Raw genomic sequence first — 14,715 nt, forward strand, 5'->3', positions numbered from 1 at the left:
TCCTTTTTAGGTCAATTGCCACCACAGTTTTTAGCCGATGGACATTGCACCACGCTATTGGACAAAGAACACAATTAATTTTACTATATGTTCTCTACATTTTTTCTCATTACTGACCTGCTCACTGTGTGACAATCAATACAAATCATATGTTAATCTACAATACCTTCAAAGATGACTTTAGGGTGAAGTTCTTTCAAAGGTTGACCTGCATTTGTTTGAGAGGCTGGACTGTTAACAGAGCAGCATGTAAACAGAACACAGATTTCACTTCCGGATCATCACCAAGGCCTTATTAGTCACTGTGCACTGTCGCCGAAATACACACGGAACACCACACCTGAGCTCATATTCTCAAGAATAATTAATTACCGTGAAATAGATATCAAAAATGCATAAATATAACTCTTCTATCAATACCAAAATGAGAGACGAAAAATTGGTCTAAAAATACACTAGAACTACATTCGTGGGTACTGAACTAGAACTACTAATTGTGACCTGATTTCTATTGGTTAGCTGGCATTACATACCAAGGGAGGCAACTCATGAAATCCAATAGATGTCGCTAGGACAAAGCACCGGTATATCTGTTTCATAAGCCAAGGTGTAGATACTTTTATCGAAACCATGGCTAACGAAGATGCAGGATTGCCGAATATCACGTATAGTAATCCAACAGTTTTCCAGAAGTCCATTTTTGTTGTCACTTTTTTATTTTTTATTTTTTATTGTTTCTTTTGGGGGCGGATGGTTGCGGGGGTGTTTATTTGCTTTCACTCATTATGGTAAAATATTGAAGATAAGTGAGTCAGTAAATTAAAAGCTATTCCTGAATTGTTCTTCCTTGGATTTTGGGAATTCTAATTTAGATTTGCTTGTTGTAAGTTGAGAATCTGAGGAGATAACAGAGAACATACTGATTAGGGTAAACTGAAGGAGGATAAGTGAGGCCAGTAATTCCAATGCTTTTCTATTCTGATTCTTTCTGGGATATTAGAGAAATGTTAAAATTTCCCTCGAAACAGACCGGTATAATTTAGAGTTTGGATTTCCTGCTTTGAAGTTACATCATTCAGTATATAATAAGGACTTTCATGAATTAATATTAATTAATAATACTTTGTAAACGAGTTTAGATGTATATCCTAGAAAGCCTTTCCTTGAATGGGAGTATTCATAGTTGTTGCATTGCTTGATTAGCGTTTGCATAATTTTCACCAAGGTTAATCGCAAGCGCTCGCATTTTAAGTCCGACGAGCTTGGTCAAGAACTTTTAGCTACATATTCACAATTCAAAGTTACAGTAGAAAATCAACGCAGGGATGACTGTATCATTTATAAAACCTAATTATGTTGGAAGATGGGATAAAGCACTTATTATGTGACAAAATCATCAGTGTCAGAATGCAATACGCACCACCATAACCATTTCCGCCACCAGCAAAGGTGACTGTCTACTAGAGTTAGCTTTTCCGTCTGCCTGCCTCACTTTTGCTTACTTAATATCCTGTCTAATTTTATATGCTTTGTATGGCGACAAAAGAACAGTATTCACTCCATTTTTATTAAGATTGTGTCAGCATGGACATGTAAAACAATTATTTGTGACGACCTGGTGATGGGGTGTAATTTAGTTGTCAACATGCACACATGATATCTTGCGATGGTGGTTGAGCGTATTCTGGATGCATTTGCTGACTGACAGATCTAGCTGTCAAAATACCCTCTTAGAACTATCAATAGTGACAACTTGGTGTTGGGGTCTATTCTGTATGCACGTGCCAACTGACAGATCTAGTTATCAAAATACACACTTAGAACTATCAATAGTGACAACTTGGTGTTGGGGTCTATTCTGTATGCACGTGCCAACTGACAGATCTAGTTATCAAAATACACACTTAGAACTATCATGTGTGACTTGTTGGTGAGATGTATTCTGTATGTACATGTTTACTGACAGATATAGTTGTCAACATACACACTTAGAGCTATCATTAGTGACAACTTGGTGATGAAATGTATTCTATGTTCACTTATTAACAGATCTGGTTTTTAAAATACAGATATATAACTAAAATGTGTGACAGCTTGGTGGTGGGATGTATTCTGCATGTACATGCTTACTGACAGATCTAGCTGTCAATATACACACTTAGAACCATCATATATGACAAACGTGGTGGTGGTATGTACTTTGTATGTACATGCCTACTGACAGATCTACTTGTTAACATGCACTCTTAGAACTATCATGTATGACAACTTGGTGAGATGTATTCTCTATTCACTTATTTACAGATCTAGTTTTTAAAATACACACTTACAATTATCATGTGTGACAACTTGGTGGTGAGATCTATTCCGTATGTACATACTTACTAACAGATCTAGTTGTCAATATACACACTTGGAACTATCATGTATGACACCTTGGTGGTAAGATGTATTGTGTATGTAGATGCTTACTGACAGATCTAGTTGTCAGTATGTACTTAGAATTATCATTTGTGACAACTTGCATTGCGGTATTCTTGTGAGAGAGATCCGATGTTTTAGTCAGTATTTGTATTTCTACGCTAGTGCAATTCAAATAGTTTTAGTTTAAAATATTTTATATCATTCTATTATCTTTGCCACAAGTTTCAATGTCATATAAGATACATAACTAATTGCTTTTTGAAGAAGGGGGTCAATAAACTGGGGTGTGGTAGATATGTGCTCTTTCTGTTTACCATTTTTTGAAAACCCTAAAGCCTTTTGTTTACAAAATTGGATAATGTATATCCCTGTAATACCATTTCTTTGCAGAATGGCACTATACACTTCTGGGGGAATCACCCACCCACCCATAATCTGTAAATAAGTTTAATGTATGCTGGGTTGATATCACTGAAAATTACTGTGATGCTCGCTTCAGATCGGTTATATTTCATTTCCATAAAGATTTAGGAACTCGTAAAGAATTAATTCAACTAGTTTGATATATTTGGAAACTGGAGGTCACTTCAACATTTGTAGAAGCAAACACAAACCAGAAAGTAATTTTGATAAAGCTTGGTATGAGTGGCGCAATGTTTATGCGTGAGGAGATTAGGTACGAGTGTGGGATTTTCCATTATTGTGAATAAAATAGTGACGAGTTTCATTTCATTTTACTTGGACAGGAGCAGTTCATATCCAAATTATCATCTTTAGTTAGAAATTTAGTAAAAATGTGATGACTGTTTCCGTAGAGATAGTAGGTTGTTATTAGATATTCCTTGCAGATGTATTTAAATTGCAACTACTTTACTGCTGTCTTACGTATGGTGATCCACTCTTATTTCGATAGGAGTTTCATCCTCTGGAGAGAACTTTCAACTCTCTATGATCTATGCCACATATTTTCATCGTTTATTAATCCAATCGAAACTAGCTTGATTGAGTGTTTGATTTCTTGTCTAATTGATTTATCCCTTCATTAAACTTAAATCTTCTTTAACAAAGGTGTCGATCGATCGATCTTAAAATAATGTGACTGGCAAACTTTCAAGAGAATTCATATCGTGTCTCAACATAAAAGTCTGACGATAAAGTTGTTGCAGCAATTCGTTTACACTTTTATTTCTTAAAATGTCGAGCATACCCATGCACGCGAAAAAAAGAGAAAAGAAATTTGCAATGAGATGTACTTCTATGTCAATGTCTTTGAAAAGAGTTTATACGCTTCGTGGCCTTTTGTCTGATATTCTATCTAGAGTCATATCCACCGACACTAGCACTCTCCAATGAATTTTAAGAATTCCTGTCCATTCTGTTCATTATGAAATGTTTCCATTAACACCTCGCAAACTTTCAAACTGCCATTAACCTACAAAATATCAACATTTTTTTTTCAACGATCTAGGATGCTCTCTAGTGGTGATAACTTGGATATATTTAATAGTTGCTTGACATATTAACGGAATATTTCAGAATTGCTAAAAGCACACTCGGATTGCTCTCACTCTTGTCTTTTTCTTGATTTCAGTGGCTAGGTAGCGAGATTATTGGGTACCCACCTGCCGGTTTAGAGATGTTAAATAGCCTTGGTGTCCTGGTGTGCCCTACTGCATGTCGTACCGGAAACAACATTTTTAACAGGGCTGTATCCTGTGTTCTTGTAAGGCTGAGGAGATTCTAAAAGATTTTGACATTTTTTCCCTTCATACTATTTTGTACACCTTTTTTTCGGATACCTAAGCATGTATGTCACTCTATTATACATACATACATACATACATACATACATACATACATACATACATGTTGGGCGTTTCATTCGATTCATGAATGTACCTAAATTGTAACTGTCTTTCTCAATCGACAAGATAATCTTTTATAAAGGAGATCAATAACCTATGGCGCGGATAATTATGGAGGAAATATTTTAACAGGTACATTTTTCACGCTTTTTGCGTAGAACATTAAGTGTAGATCAATGGTTCCCAAACATTTTCGGACCATCTCTCGTTTGGTTATCCGCAGCGCCCCCTACCTTACCCTGTAACAAGCATTATTCAGCATTAGCGCCCCCATTGGTAATCCCACCGACCCCAAAAGGGAAATACAGCAAACTTTGGGAACCACTGGTGTAGACGATTCAAACTCCGGTAAGTATATTAAAATAGTCAAACAAATTAGAGTTACTTATACAAAACGCTCTCAACGACTAAGATGAGGTCAGAACATTTTGTATGGGTAATGCGCAATCAATGTATCGACTATTTAGCGATATTAGTTATTATTCTTTCTCCTTTTTGACACAGCTGATATAATAATTGACATCAAATTTTATTTTTTGCACAAGTTTAAATCTACCTCACGAATACTTTTGTGATCATAGTGACAATAATAATGATGATAATAATAAAAGTGATGACGGTAGTAGTGGCGTAGTAGTAGCAGCAGCAGAAGCATTAGTAGCAATGGAAACTGCACACAAGAAGACATTGTCGTCGCCGTTATAGTATGGGGGTGGGGCTTGTTTTTAGTGTTGTGACTATGCAGTCAATGCATCACTTTGATGAGCGTCGTTTCGATGTCGTCCTCATCGTGTTGGTCATCGTCCTTATTGTCGCAGGATTAGTATATTCAGAACCTCTTCACAAAACTGTCCATGAACACTAGCTAGCGAGGCAATGACAGTCCATCAAATGTCAGTTAGTGGCATCGGCAGACATAATGATTGGTCTTCGCTGCCTCATTGATCGGTAAAGATGCAAACAACCAGCACTATACTTCAGGAAACCATTGGAGAGACTTTAATGATATAGAACCCCGCGATAGCTCAGTTGGTAGAGCGGAGGACTGTAGAAATAGTTCATTGTTATCCTTAGGTCGCTGGTTCGAATCCGGCTCGCGGGACTATGTTTTCTTATTATTTATCTTTTATAATGTTAAGACACACGACGATACGGTCTCGTGGACTTCGGATTAAAGGATAAAGATATACTATTGAAAGAATAATTACATTTTGTCCAATATATTAATGTTTGTTGTTTTGTAAAAATAACGTCGATGTAACCGATCGTCCATCGAAAGTTTTTCTGAGACATGTGTATCGTTATTCCGACCATTGTCGATGGGTTAAAAAAATACTATTGCCTATATCTCTTGCTTAATCTCATAAGACTAAACAAATTCTGTTAGGGAAGAAGAATAACCTGTAAGATGCTTCAGGCGTGTAACATCAAATAAAAGGGGATGATTGTAAAAGGTTAAGAGGCAACGTTAAATGTGACAAATGTTTGGTAGAATATTTCAAAGTGGTGACATATGTGGTTTCCATGGAAACAGATTCACGTATACAAAAATTACCAGAAGAAACGACAGGTAATTTCCTCGCATATAACACATTGTCATACGATAAAGTACGAGAAGGGTATATTCAGCTGCTACTACTTCAGTAATAAAAATGATAATAATAATAATAATAATAATAATAATAAGAAGAAGAAGAAGAAGAAGATGATGATGATGATGACGATGTTGATGATAATGATGATGATAATAATAATGATAATAATAATAAGAAGAAGACGATGATGATGATGATGATGATGATGACGATGATGATGATAATGATGATGATGAATGCAGATGCGTCTCTGATCATGATAATAATATTAATAATGATAATAATAATAACAATTATAATATTAATAAGATGAAGTAGAAGACGAAGAAGAAGATGATGATGATGATGAATGTTGATGTTGCTCTGATGATAATAATAATAATAATGATAATCAATCCTGTATCCCTGTGTTAAAATAGGCCACAGACTCAGGTTATATACATGTATGAAAGACATGGTTCAATAACGAAACGTACAAATTCTAGGATCAACAGATTGACTCTGAGTTTAATGTGTTTTCCCCGGCAGAGAGCAAACTTATGTAGGATCGAGTAAATATTAATATAAAGTGTGAAACTTATTGGTGGAATAAATAGAGATCTGAGCAGATATATAGAACAGAATGACACGAGCCCCCGTACATGAGAAAAATAAATAAAAAAATAAATAAAAAATTTAATCAATTTCATAAACAACAGTGATAATACATTACATTAGGAAGATACACTTCTTTTTGAAATAAATCTTGCAGCGAATTTCAAACACAGATATATTTTATATATAAAGCCGATCTGTTTTAAATGATAGTATTGGTTCATCATATAATCGAGTGAACAATCGAAGTCATTGTCTTGTGCAACTTCATAACCTGCTTCTTCCAGTCTCCTCCGACTTCACTGTGGTTTTGTCCTCTAGGTCCTAACGCTTTTCCCTTCTCCAACTTCCCTACTGTCTCGCCTCCTTCGGTCCTGTGTGGGTAGGTGGATACGTAAGTACGAAGATATATAGATACTTGGATAAGTAGGTACGTGGATACGTCAGTAGATACGTCAGTGTAGCTATTTCCCCTTTCAAAACAACAGAGAAGCAACCTAAATATTATGTTTGTTGTCCTACTGGGAACAGATCATTACTCCCCTCTCGTTATGTCAGATATCGTTCTATCGGAATTCAAACAGATACCAAAGTCTATCTGGTTATGGTAAACATGGCAGACCATAAAAAACCCTAGTTTCATAAGATTAATATACTTCCTAACGGCTATTCAATCACTGACTCGCATTAACATCACACGAGACATAACAGTTCCGTTCTCGTCTCAATTACACAAACGAATGAATAAAATTCATGACATGTCTTAACTACGTTATTTTCAGCGAATAAACACATTCAGGTATTTATCATAAGTAAAATCATCTAAGATCGGAGAATTTACACCGATTCTCGTAACTCATATAAACTAAAGTAATGCATGAAATTCTTAGATTCCTATAACAATCAAGACAACAAATTTAAAAAATTCGTCAAACTTGTATGAAGATGATCATTGAACGAATTCAGATAGGTGAACTCAAACACAGTTATTCTCATATCAAGAGATGTGATCTACGGATTTAAACAAATAATATCACGCAAATATAAGCAAATAAATGCAAGCAACTCATCATATTGGGATCTATAAATTACATGAGATTGACGCAAATACCTTGTGCTTTCAAGCTTTCTTCAAGTCTACCACTAGAATTGTGTCCGTTGACTTTCCAGAAATCTTGTTCCTTTGATAAATGGTTTACGAGAGAATTTCTTACAAACTCAATCTCGGAGTATCCTGTATTTTTACTCTTGCAGGAAAAATGCAAACTGACTCGATTTTCGATGAGGGCAATTTAAATTCAAGAAATGTCGTGTGGGAACCACGCCCCTTAGTTAGAGTAACCAATCAGGAATATATATATATATATATATATATATATATATATATATATATATATATATATATATATATATATATATTTACCGCTTTGTATCACTAGGCGACAAAACATGCGGTCAGTCTCACGTCTAGATTTACAAACCTGATTCTGGTCAATTTCAAATCTGCCAGTTCCGAAATAAAATCGAACTTAACCTTCCCTTTTCTGGTCGGCCTAACGGTTAAGTAAGCGAAGGCTTATTTAAGAATCACTTCCTCTCCCAATACAGACATTGTAAATCATTGCAGTAAAACGATTTAACAAGCACCTGTCCCCATAAATCTAAGTAAATGTTCTCTGGCCCAATTTAATATGCTGTTCATAGATCGACAGAAATTTGCATCCTGACATAAGCACATCTCAAATTATTATATATAGGACAATCATAGACAAAGCGAATGTCATCTTCTGCGTCTGTATCAAGCATGGCAGAGTCTTTCAACATAGGTATATATGTTTAAACCTACCTAATTCCAAAATAATATTAACAAAACAATAATAATGATAATAATGACAACAACGAAAACAATAATAATAATAGCAATAATAATAATAATAATAATAATAATAATAGTAAGTTTCAGAGAGTAACTCTGGAGCTGTGGAGAATCAGTGGTTAGAGTACAGCACTCATGGCAGCAAGGGTGCGGTTTCGAATCCTACGATCAAACCAGACTGGGTCAGCCACCGTGGTGTGTCCTTTGGACAAGGTACTGTATTCCAATTGACTCAGCACTAAGTTACCTGCTTGTGTTGCTTTGTAATCCGTTTTGTTTACAAATCTAATAGAGGTTTTACACCCTCAAGGTCAATTATTGAGACAATCATCAATATGATCATTTTCCACTGTGTCGATACTTTCGTTTTTCTCCGGTAAAATATACTCCAACAATATTCCCAAAATTGACCACTAAAGTAAAGAAGAGATGTGTTGTCCAAAATTATCCACTTCATTGCCTTTCAAAGGTTAGAGTTCTTGAGGAACCAAAAGCACGGGCTTGGTATCTGGGCGAAAAGAAAAACTTTGGTTCATCATGGTCGCCCCGGGCACCATTTACCCTTAGTACGCCACTCGGTAGAGTGTCCAAGATTACCCAATGCTTTGCAGCTTAGAGGTTTAATAATCTGATTAAAATCAAATCTCCACTGTCCAACGTGAAGATCTGAGAGCGACAACTTAGGGACATGCACAGACGAGTATTCACATTTTCGTGTGAATTATTTTAGAGAAAAATGCGACGTATATTTTTTTTAAAATCATGACGCCCTCTGGTGCATAATGGTATTGATGTCTAACCTGATTAAACATACACTACGTGCTAAAATCGGCGAGCCGCGGTGGCCCAATGGTTAGCGTGCGGGACTCATAACCGAAAGGTTCGAATGCCACCGTCAGACCAGTCAGGGTCAGCTACCGTGGTGTGTCTTTGGGTAAGGCACTTTATTGCAATTGACCTCAGCACCACACCACACCAATTACAATACAGCTGTCACACGACAACTTCTATAACATTTACAGGGAGACAATTCCATTGTTGCTGTATCGAACGTTTCTGGAGCTACTTGTTATCCACTGTTTCTGAGTATAAATCATCACACGAATTACTTTACTCAGTGATTACTACATTACGATAACTGAATGATTCTATCAACCTTTTATTCATAGTATTATATGAGGTCAAACGATTATATCAATTTCTTATTCATAGTATGGGCATTGGATGATTATATTATTTTCTTCTTTATAATACAGTATGAGAATCGAATGATTATATCAATGTTATTCATAAAATTGTATGAGAATCGAATGATTACGTCTATCTCTTGTTCATACTATATTATGAGAATATATAATAATATCAATCACTCAATAAAGCTGTAGTACAAATGATTATATTAACCTCTTTACAATATATTATGGGAAATCAAAATGATTACATCGATCTCTTATTCATACCATAGTATGAGCATGGGATGATGATATCAATTTATTATTCATACTATCCTTTGAGAATTAAATGCTTATATTAATCTCTTACTTATACGATAGTATGAAATTTTGAATGGTTATATCAATCTCTTATTTATATTATCGTATGAGAATCGAATGATTATATCGATCTCTTACTTATATCCGATATTTGCCATGTATCGCATTGTACTGACTATAATGGTAAATAATTGGTCTCGACCTGACCCAGTGTCCAGATTAGTTTTCACCTGTCCTTGTGTCGAAGAAAGTTTTGACCTCCTCTGTGTCCAAAGAAGTTTGACCTTGCCCTGTCTCAAGAGAAAATTTGACCTTTAATGATAAGAATGTTTTCCCCACTTATTAGTTATGTAAGGGTTATTTGTGTAAAGAATTATTTAGGTCAGTTGTTTTCCTCATGTCTCAATTATTGGTGGGAAATCACTCAGATCGAAGGCGAGAGAGAGAGAGAGAGAGAAGATTTATTACGGCCTACGTTTGCGGATGTGTCATTCCTTGCGATATCGATGGTTACATCGCTGGTGTGCAAAGGTATATGACTCGAACTGCAAGAGGAATTCAGTATTCTGTAACACATTTTTTTTTCGAATCATACAACACACATTATTGAAAATTACTCTTTAAATGATATATTATAAACATAGATAAACATATAAAATTTTGATACTCATACAAAGCTGACCAACCTCATACGGTGCTGAAATTTATGTCTTTTTTAAACTATGGCGTAAATATATCGAAATATATTCAAAATATATTTGCAATAGTAGTAATACCAAAATCATTTGGTCGTAATGACAAATGATTAAAAGCTCTACCTTAAATACCGAAATATCACGTTTTGTAACACTAACCCCTGGAGGTTTTTCGCATGAAATTCGAGTAGGAAACACATTTTGAAAGCTTTTTCTGAATACATCCTAAGACATCAACTTTCAGGTGATTTTCCAATAACCTAATGCCTAGTTGTGTTAGATTATTTGGTATCATTGTAGAGCTACATCTGTCTACCTTTCTATAATACCACCCACTTTAGTGTATCATGCATGACCTTAACGCTACAGAGCTAGGAAGTAGGCTACTACCTCCTGCCACGTTATCTCGTCGCCAGGGGTTAATGTGTTAAAGGTATTTTGTTTCTAATTTAGCTATCAAAGAGCATGAAGTTGACAGGAAGTCTTTTGGTAGGAATAACCTACCATTACAATTCATAATAAAGTACAAACAAGATATAAAACATTATAGTTCATACTTTATATTAGAGGATAACAAAAAGGCATGCGTCAAGAAAGAATAAAATCTTTTCAACTTTGTTTTCCGACAACAATTAAATGCTTTCTGGCACTAAGAGGAAGTCTTTAGACTGTAATGAGATACATTTCATTTTTCTTACCTGCAAAACGAAATCCGAATTCATATGTTTTATATACAGACACACAGATACACAGTTTCGAGAAATGTGCACCTTTGTTCTCCATGCAAGGCCACAATAACAAGGCACATAGTTTCAACCCTTCTTTCCGGAGTTACGGAACGCAAGAATAGTTTTCCGGAGAAATGGAAAGTTACGAGACTTGTTTTATAACGAATTCCGTTTCCCAAAATAGTGTTCGCGTGAAAGGTACCGCCCTCTACCTGAGTTCATGATCTTCCTTCCACTGGTATATGTCTTCATCCTATATGTGTTGTGAAGAGATTTGCTGACGTAAGATTATCGTTGTAAAACTCTCACGCTTACCTAGCTTGTAGTATAGTATGAATCACTAATATTTTTATAGAATGTGAATTTCCGTACTTTTCAAGTACTACAAATTCAGATTGATTGAAAATAATAAAGATTTAAGTGTTAACAATAAGAATTACATTTTGTGCAAATTCCGACAAAATTCAATCGTAACACATGAGAATTGATTGCAATTCGACTTACAATCGACTGGATGTTTAAAGAGTAAAACTGCACGATGATGTGACGTCATGCTCGTTGCAGAATATTATACAGTACTAACACGCTTCCTTGCAAAAGAAGCAGCAGAGGGGGGGGAACAGACCAAAACAGTTTTACAAGTAACCCCTTCCAGGAAACTATTCCTCGATAGAGGGCTTATTTCGACGAAATAAACCCTTCTATTCAGATCATAGAATAAAAAAAAATGTCCCAAAAAATTCGGAGAGTCTCTCCTCGAGAAATTTTTCGAATTTCCCCAGGGATGCAATGCATTTCCGCTGGCAACTTGGTTTACTTCAATAAATCTGAAACAGTTTCCGTGGCGGGGTCGTTATTGAAAAATCCATGGGTCGGGTCCAGCCCCCCCCCCCTGTGCTGCTGCAAGAAAACATTTTTATGTTAACGGAATTAAATCATTGACAAATAAATAATGGCAAATATCGGAGAAGCACTTACTACTAGATTAGCTCGAGAACGTCTCGAAGCAATTCAGAAATTTCTTCCTGTCCGTGATAGTGTCAGACAAAAATTACAACTAAGACAGCAAGCACGGGAAGGCTTTGCAGAATCCGCGGAGGAATTATTTAAACCCGTGACCAAAGCTACTGAAACAATAAAAACTGCTATCATAGGAAAACCTGATCCTGATAAACCGCAACAAAGTCTTCTTCAGGCAATAGAAGAACTTAGGAAGGCTCAACCGAAACCGATCAAAGGATTTAATTATAAAACGGATTTTCTTGAAGGTTTTGTGGATGAAATTAAAAATCGTCCAGTCAGAAATAGAGATGAAATAATTGCTTTTGGTGCTGACGCTGCTAGGGCATATCACTCTCGAGAAAAGTTTATAAAAGATCCTAATCAAAAGATATCTAAGCAACAATTTCTCGATGGAATTTATAAAATAAAACAGGGTATCGAACGGTTAGATACCAGTGATGTATTTTATCGAGAGTATATGTCAGGATCAGATCGATTTGATGTCCAAATGCGACAGACAAAACGACATAAAAAACCAACTCGGAAAACAGCTAAACCGAAAGTCGTCACAGCGCCAACAGAACAAGAACCGGAAGTCGTCACAACGCCAACAGAACAAAAACTGGAAGTCGTCGCAACGCCAACAGAAACAGAAGAATTATATCGGCTTCCTCCTCCGTTGCAGCAGACCGAGAAAGAAACACCTCGGGGGTGGTTTACGAAAGCCGGTTTTAAAAAAATAAGAGGGAATCTTCCCATTTTTACTTTAAAAAATTTTAATAACAGAGAAGATTTTTTACTAAAAAAACATGAACAAAAAATTAATACCTTCTGGAAATGGGCAAAGGCGGTATATTTTGGAATGCAAGATTTACCCGTTGATGTAAACGATCCCGGATACATAAAATTTAATGCGGAAGTGAAAGAGATAGTAAATAAACAACGCCAACAACAACAACAACGCCAACAACAACAACCACAACAACAACAACAACCACAACCACAACAACAACAACAACCACAGCCATCCTCGGAGGGGGACACCGAAGAGGAATTTTTTAGTGACCCTGGAGAGAAATCCGGGAGCGGTTTAGGATCCGGTTTTATTGCTTGTCCTAACAATATCGTCAATGACGTATCACGGTTGGAAGTTCTCATCGGAGGAAGACGTGCCGGAAACAACTCTCCGGAAATTATAAATGAAGCCGCAGATATCTGTCAGAGACTATTTCAGCGTGGCATCATGGATATCGGCGTTTACCGGGGGCTCATTGATGAACTCGCAGACGGTTACCACAGCGACTAGCAAATTTAGTTAGAGAAACAATAATTAAATAAAATGATCGTGCACAATTCTCAACCTAGACACGCTAGCGTGTTACCAGTCCGCGTAGTGAACTCGCGATTACCAGTCTACAGAGCAACCTACGGAGATGGTCTCGGTGATACAGTTACTGGTTTGTTTTCAAGAATAGCCCCTAAGGTGTTACCGATTGCAAAACAATTGTCGATGAAAGCTATTGATGTTGTCAAGGATAAAGCCCTTGGATCTGTTGGTGATCTCGCCGGGAAGGCATTCGCGTCAATCAAGGATAGACTGTTACGGTTAACTCGTAGATCAAAAAAACCACCACCGGTGAAACTGGCCAGTACTGAACTTATGCCCGCGGACGTCAGTAAAGTAATAAATCAGGCTGCCAATCAAAAACTTGCAGAGCTTGTAACCCAAACACCCGAACAAATAAATACAAGCTTGATATCAGGAAGCGGATTTCGTTTTAGAAGACAATAATTTTATATAAAATGTTTAAACCTATATCTGATCCAGCGTTCGACATGGATGCACCAACACTAAAAGATGAGTCCGTGCGCGATTATCAGTATTATTCTTATGAGGCAACAGTACCTAATCAACGCGGACGAATTGAATTACGAGTCCAGGATACAAGTAGATATTTCCTGCCCGCTGAAGCATTTCTTGAAGTCACGGGTGAACTTGTAACAGATGTTGCCGCTAATACAGCATACGAAGCTAATGTTCGAGTTGGTTTTGTTAACAACGGTATCATGGCGCTGTTCAAAAGTGCTTCATACAGCATTGACGGAAGAGAAATTGAAATAATTCAGGATAATGTTGACGTTGCTACAACAATCCTGGGATTAGCGAGATACTCAGATGATTACACTAGATCAGCTGGTCCGACTATGATGTTCGCTAAGGATAATTCTGATCATCCTGAACACAGATCTACTATTCAAGTACAAACAGCACAAGGCACTGCTATGGACCCGCAACCGGCTGGATTTGCGGCCAGACCAGGTGCTGCATTTCCAATATTAAGGCCTAGTCCAGAGTACAATTTAGGTTTTGCTACGCGTAAATTAATGTTATCAGGTGAACGTAGGAGATTTTCATGCGCAATTCCACTGTCTCACATCTTTG

General features: G+C 36.5%; 1 long non-coding RNA gene and 1 other non-coding gene across 2 annotated transcripts; one reads left to right on the forward strand and one right to left on the reverse strand.

The window, feature by feature from the left end:
- Positions 1-5,303: 5,303 nt before the first annotated feature.
- Trnay-gua (transfer RNA tyrosine (anticodon GUA)) lies at positions 5,304-5,391 on the forward strand. The gene is given in 2 exon segments: positions 5,304-5,340; positions 5,356-5,391. It is a non-coding gene; the product is annotated as a tRNA-Tyr (tRNA).
- A 1,156-nt stretch (positions 5,392-6,547) lies between these two features.
- LOC149804060 (uncharacterized) lies at positions 6,548-11,865 on the reverse strand. The gene is made up of 3 exons (XR_016420293.1): positions 11,241-11,865; positions 10,323-10,392; positions 6,548-6,951 (listed from the first exon to the last, which is right to left on the reverse strand). It is a non-coding gene; the product is annotated as an uncharacterized LOC149804060 (long non-coding RNA).
- Positions 11,866-14,715: the final 2,850 nt, after the last annotated feature.

This window comes from Sinohyriopsis cumingii, chromosome 3 (genome assembly GCF_028554795.1).
Source record: "Sinohyriopsis cumingii isolate HCF-2022 chromosome 3, ASM2855479v2, whole genome shotgun sequence".
NCBI classification, from domain to species: domain Eukaryota; kingdom Metazoa; phylum Mollusca; class Bivalvia; order Unionida; family Unionidae; genus Sinohyriopsis; species Sinohyriopsis cumingii.